The following is a 7,770-nucleotide window of genomic DNA, read 5'->3' as shown; positions in this document are numbered from 1 at the left end:
TTCTGCTCACATTGAAAGAAATCATACACCTTAGAAATTAACTGTTTCACATCAGCTGAGCGGCACACCTTGTCAGTCAACAACGACGTATACAATCTAGCACGTGCAGTACGTGTTTGCGATGTTCCCCCCTCCGTTGTGAGTTCCTCCGTTCAAGATGTCACAGCAACATGATAGTTTTCCAGTGATGGGAAAAAAGTAACAAACAGCAGTTGCTGTTGGAGACAGGGTACACATTGCCATGTACTGTATTGACTATAGACTATTCCCGACATGGAGTAATTTTGCAATTCATCGTTCTCATTTGGAGCCAAACAGACTGAAGTTGTTAAACATATTCTATCTATTTGCCTTTACAGTCATTGTTGATCCAGGGTAGAATAGTACTTCAGCAACCTATGCTTGCCATTAAAGGTGACTATGCTTGTCGTAAACAGCCACTAACGGGATCGGGTGGTCAGGCTCGCTGACTTGGTTGATGCATATCATCGTATCCCAATTGGGTGGATACCAACAATATCTCTCAAATTGAAAGAAAGGTCATTTGATAAGTAATATAGTCCATAACTACATACAATTTCAATTACAAATTGAAAAAAAGGTGAGTGTCGAGTTGACATGGTAGAATCCCCGCGGTTTGGCCGAAGCCGCCCCAACGAGGATAGATCATATGCTTCTGTCTCACACGATAGATACTTCGTCTCTTAGACCTGTATCTAACCACCATGCTACGGCTCACCCGATAGACTTACACAAAGCTAAGCTATATAACGATAGGCTTGTCAGCCATGTTGTTGTGAAAGACCACTCGGACACGCTCGGTAGTAATCGCCTTCTATCTTTCACTGACCAGGGAGAGATACGTGCTTTTTCTGCGAGAGTAATATGCAGTAACGTATAATTACATCAGGAACACGGAGCATCGTTTAATCAAATTTTAAGGATGATAATGATTGTATGAGAGGAGAGACGTGACTGACATTCACGACAAGCATATTGTTGTAATATTTGCCAAATGTAATGTTTCTTCTTCTTAGCCCTCTTCTTCGCAACTCCTCCCTTCTCTCTCTCCAACTTTTTCTCTCTTTTACTCTGAGTGAGTGAGTGCGAGGTACGTGCGCGATGCGTTCGCGCATGTGTAGTGAAGTTTGTCATTTTGAATGTGTTTATCATATTATTGTGTTTGTTTCCACCGGTCAAACATCAGTCAAAGTCGCCTCTTCAGGAACCATCACGGCTATTTTTTAGACAAATAGACACTGAGATTACTTACTATAATTTAGTTATCAGTTAAGAGCCTGCTATTTTCTAAAAACCTTATATCGCGGTTATTTAATAAGTAATATAGTCCATAACTACATACAATTTCAATAATATTACAAATTGAAAAAAAGGTGAGTGTCGAGTTGACATGGTAGAATCCCCGCGGTTTGGCCGAAGCCTTCCCAACGAGGAGAGATCATATGCTTCTGTCTCACACGATAGATACTTCGTCTCTTAGACCTGTATCTATCTGGCAGACTAAAAGCGGGAATGTGTAACACGTAGAGAGATTGTACGACCGCTTCGGTGATCTCCCACACGAGAGAACATTCGTAAAATATGCTTCACATAGCCCAGTGAATGAGAAGAGAACTTTTGGGACAATCGTTTCTGCGACACAAAGTCACTTAATCTAGCCGTGTTAGACAAACTGCGTCGGAACGCGATAATCATTGGCGGCGACACTCACCATTTTCCCTTGTTCTTGTGTATATATCATATACTCATATACTCACCTGTGCCATCTCTATATTCCTTAAAATATTATCTACACCCAAATGTCCATAACTTTAATATTGTTTTATCTACAGCCAACACAAAGCTGATTATTAATATCGCTGAATATCTGTATCACAATAAAGAAGAGAGAACACGTATTTTATCATTTTGACTGTTGTCATAAAAACGCCATACATTTTGTACAAAGGGCCTGTGGCCTGTACTTCACTGAAAAAGAATAAAGAATAAATATCTTTTTCATTGTTTCGTATTTTTCTGTTTTAAAAGAGTTGTCTTGTTTCCGGCAAATCTTTTTATTAGCATGAGAAACCATATCTCTTACAGATTCGTAAAATATACCTGTCAGTAAACTTCAGTTATAACGAACTCAAAGGGACCATTAACTTTAGTTCGTAATAAAAGCAGTTCGTTATAAACACAGCATATATACAACAAATGACCGGGACTAAATAATAAGTTCGTTTTATCGGTCCGTTCGTTATAAGCGTAATTTACTGTATTCGTTCCGGCGCGGGGGTGTCTGATCTTAACAACAAAGTAGTGAAACTGTGAACAGCTAGAATATATCTCTGTACAGACAAAATGACAGCTTGCAATTGTAGCCCACCTGTATACTTTATATACATACTGTAGATGGCATGTTAATGATGGTTGTATCGATACATAAAATACGTAAAATGATTATAAATTTAATTTTATGTTATTTGATCACAACAATACAAATACTAACAACGGTACACATTTTTATTTGTATGATGTGAAGTATAAGACCTGTGATGAAAGGGAGATGGACGTCCCAGTTGTCGTACTGGTATGCGAGGGGTGAAGTCGGGACGACGGAGGCCCGGGAGTGCCAAATTTGATATTTAGAATTTGGCATTCCCGGGACCAGTAAGGACTCGGACACGGTTCATTGACCCAGGATTTGGCGCTCACGGTACCAGGCAAATAAAACGAAAACAAAGGAGTACCACTCATCAATTTCATTACTGTATTTATGCATTACAGTTAAAGACTAAACATATTCATATTAATGTTCAGTCCCGGTTAAGACTGTCCGAGAAGTCAATGTTTAATTAATGCACTTAAAGTTAAAATGTATAAAAGTTAAGAGTTTACATGCTTGTCTTAAGAGGCGACTTACGGGATTGGGTGGTCGGGCTCGCTGATTTGGTTGATGCATGTCATCGTATTCAAATTGCGGAGACCGATACTAATGACATCAGTCACTGTATTTTCTGATCCAGACTCGATTATTTACAGATAGCTGGAATATTGCTGAGTGCGTCGTTAAATAACAAACAAACAAACATATTGAATGCCGCTACTTCCATCTCAAATGGTTCAGTAGGATGAGCGTGGGTCAGTTCTTCAACCTTGTTGAGTCTGTCTTCACTGGTTGAAAGGCGTGCAGAACAACCGGCAACAGCACATCCTCAATACTTTGTTTCATTATGAGTGAGTGAGTTGGGTTTAGCGCCGATTTTAACAGTATTCCAGTTATATCGCGGCGTGTCAGTTTAATGTGGAAGGAAAGCCAGAAGTGATGCAGGTCTCAGACGTTTACCATTTCGGTGAAACCCACGAGCACGAATATGGTGCTGACAAACGTAGGAACAAATTCTTAGGACTTATTTTCGATGAACATCTCACCTGTGATGCTCACATCCAAAACCTAACAACTGAATGCAGTAAAGACCTAAACGCCCTGAGATGCCTAACTGGCTCTAACTGGGGAGCCTCCAAAGATACCCTCCTATCTCTCTACATATCACTAATGGGATCAAAACTAGACTACGGTTGCGCCATATACAACACCCTAAACAACTATCTATCTAAAAAACTTGACTCAATACAATATCAGGCTCTCAAACTAATTACACGCACCCAACATGGCACCTCCTACACTTCACTTCAGGCCTTAACAGGAGAAATGCCACTAAGTCTATGCAGGGAACAGCTAAGCTTAAATTTCTGGGCCGCGTCCCAATCAAATTGGTGTCACATTTACACGGACGGATCTTCAGATCCGACCTCCAAACACACAGGTTTCGGAGTCCATACCACAAAACCAACTAAAACCACACAATCCTTCCGACTCCCAAAAAAACAATTAATATTCACGGCAGAACTAATGGGCAAGGCCTCAGCCCTCCATAATCAAGAATCCAAAAACCACAAAAAATCCTAATACAAACCGACTCCCTAAGTGGACTGCAAGCCCTCCAAAACAAAAATACCAAAAACCGACCTAAATTAATAAATCAAATACTTAAAAGCTCCAACGACCTAACTAAGGCAGGCAAACAAATAACCTTCTTGTGGATACCTGCCCACGTAGGAATATACGGTAATGAAAACGCCGATAAAGCAGCTAAACTATACCTCAAAATCCAAGATATAAGCTTAAACTTACCCATCAAAATCAGAAATTAAAAGTGTAAACAAGCAAAAAATCACCAAAAAATGGTATATCCTATATCTAAACTCAAATAGCCAAATCAAAAAAGTACTCAGCAAACCACTAACCAAACCAAACATTCTCCATCCATCAAAAACAATCGACAGAGTAATCACTAAACTCCAAACAGGACACACCAACCTAAATAACCACCTAAATTTTAAAAAAACCCACACACTACAGGTAACTAACTGCCCACACTGCAAACAACTAGAAACCCCAGAACACGCACTCATCCACTGCACACACTACCTAACACATCGAACCGCATTACAAACCACCCTCAATCTAAACAAGGCTCTCACCCTAGAGGCAATACTAAACCCACAAAATAAACTAGAAAACTTCAAGGCTTTCGGCGTATGCTTAATCAAAACGGAACTAATAAAACGCATCTAAAAACACAATAATCTACCAAATCAAAATCACATAAACAAACAAACATCCACCATACCCAGCTCCCTTAGTTCTCCCTTAAATTGACGTAAATTGTAATAATCTCTACTTGCGGTAAAATGTAATACATTCTTACGTAAATTGTAATAACCTTACTTCCGTAGTGTCCAAGACGCCAATTGACTAGAAATGATCTTTGTCAGTTGAGCTTGCGTTTCACATGTACAATTCGAGAAATGATGTGTATGATGACAAACGTACAGAACTGTTAAGTTAGGGATGGTTGGTATAGGCTTTATCGTACAATCGTCATTAAAGGGTGGTGTCAACATAATGAAAGACATTTATTGGAAGTGATGTGATGTTTGTGGCATGCTATCATCTACGTAGAAGATACTATCATCTACATACTAGAACATACTTTCATCTATGTAGATGATAGTATGCCATCCAGATACTAATGCCCACTTACATACTTTCATCTACGTACATGATACTGTCATCTAGAGTATGTAGAAGTGCAGTCATATATGTGATACCAATGACATAGAGCTCACATTTACTGTCATTACATACACACCTACATGCGCGCATACATACATACATACATACATACATACATACATACATACATACACACACACACACACACACACACACACACACACACACACACACACACACACACACACACACACACACACACATACACACACACACACACACACACACACACACACACACACACACACATACATACATACATACATACATACATACATACATACATACATGTGTGTGTGTGTGTTTGTGTTTGTGTGTCTATGCTGATGAGGCCCAAGTATCGCAGCAACAGTATGATTTGGTTTCTTAGATAGTTACTAGTCTTTTCATCAGAATTTTAACAAAGTATGTTTTAATTTCATTACAGTGCTTGTTGTTTGTTGGAATTACTTTAACCCTCTTAACCCCCCGGAGGAGATTATGCTTTCAGGGGATTATTGTCCGTCTCAAATTAGTGATAAAGGTATTATCTACGAAGAATAAACTTATGTCTTCGTTGGACATACTTTTATCTACTTAGAAGATACGTTTATCTAATGTATTTGCTACATTCTAATTCGTATGTCTATAGGTTTGTGTTTCTATTTTATCTTTTGAAATATCTTACTTTGTTCATTTGTTACATTTTGTATAACCTTTAATTGCTCATATTAGCATTTTTGTGGGACCTCTCACAAAGTAGTGTCACTCATCTTTCACTTGGAACTATGTGTAGAAGTGCAGTCATAGAGCTGATACCAATGACATATAGAGGTCGTATTTACTGGCATACATACATACATACATAAACACAGACACAAACACACACATAGATACATACCTATGTGTGTATGTGTTTGTATGTATGTGTGTGTGTGTTGCTGTGTATATGTGTGTTTGTGTGTATGTCTGTATATATATGTGTGTATGTATGTGTGTATGTATGTGTGTGTGTGTATACTGATGAGGGCATAGTATCGGAGATAAATATAATTTGATTTCTTACTTAGTCACTATTCTTTTCATTGGAATGTTAAGAAGGTATGCTATAATTTCAATATTTTATTACAGTGTTTGATGTTAGCTGGAATTATTTCAATCCTCTTAAACCCCCATAGAAGATTATCCTCTGAGGTAATTTTTCTCCGTATATATGTCACAAATTAGTGATAACTTATGAAAAAAGTAATTATCTGTTTCGAAAATTATGTACCGCATTATAGGTGAGGTACCAAATTTGGTAACAAGGTTGCTTGGCGCAATCCATCAACGATTGCCGAGTTTAATGATCTTAGAATACTCTTCGTATAAGGTCAAAGAGAATATTTACGTTAGTGACAAAACCCTTTTCATTATAGATTTACCATCCTTTCAATTTTGATCAAAACAGATTTATTTCAGCAATAATTGATTGCAACAAATTTATTATACATTCTGATGCTCTTTGAAACTCAACAAGACATGCCCGAAGATACTGGATATTATTTGTGTATGCTTTGAATTATGATTTCGTGCTGTTATCATGATGGATTCTGTTTTTATTGTTGGGTCAAGGAGTTATTATCCCAGCAAAAGTTGTCAGTAAGTTGTTGTTAGTTCTTCATGACATATTAAAGGAATCCAGACAGTTACATTTATTCATTTATTTCATTAAATATACTTCTTTATATTTTTCTGTTATATTAATGATCCATATGTTAATCATACATTGCAACAAATATTGCATAAGTTAACATGGTTTACATTTATTTATTATCATTTCTTTATCTGTGAGAAGTTCACAGAGATCCAGAATACACAATATCTAATAGTATATGCAATGTAGGTAAAGAATATCCACGCTCCTCTTTTGATATTAAAACAAACATTGTACATAATGTTCTGTATGAAGTATTCTTCTTTCTTATGTATGGGAAATCTATGCTGCATTTGCTGACGACTGTTTTATTTCATTTGGCATTGCACAGGAGATCTGTCACTCATTTGTTGTATTTGAATTCTTCGTCCAAATATAATACAAAACACAGAGTATTTCTCAAATAAATAAGAAAACTAAGTTCATTCTAGTAATTAATCCTCTTCTGGTCAACCATAGAAATGAAATTCCAATGCGTTTACATATACATATTTATATAATTATACAACAATGTACGATAACGACCTCAATCCTCCCCCACAGACGATTGTACGATTAACCCTGTACCAACTCTGACAAGGATAGGTCCTAGTCATTTATTATTACAATTTGCGTATTACAATTTACGTCAAATTTTATTACAATTAAATGGCCTGGCCGGGCCCGCGTGCGAAATACGCATCAGTCTGAAAGCGCACGTTAAATCTCCAAAGTAAGTAAGTAAGTAAGTAAGTAAGTAAGTAAGTCAGTAAGTCAGTAAGTCAGTAAGTAAGTAAGTAAGTAAGACTGCATATCAACATGGCCGGTCTCCAGAATGTTGAGTTTATTGTTATATGTTGAGACATTAAGCGCACAAGTTTTGTTTAATGGATATTGTCACACCAAGAATGTAGAGAGACAGACTTGTATTCACTGGAAGTGTGTGAAAACCACCTGTAAAGGGAAAGTGACT

Source organism: Haliotis cracherodii, unplaced genomic scaffold, assembly GCF_022045235.1.
Source record: "Haliotis cracherodii isolate W230 unplaced genomic scaffold, xgHalCrac1.p SCAF_3, whole genome shotgun sequence".
Taxonomy (NCBI): Eukaryota; Metazoa; Mollusca; class Gastropoda; order Lepetellida; family Haliotidae; genus Haliotis; species Haliotis cracherodii.
This window is presented reverse-complemented; position numbering follows the sequence as displayed.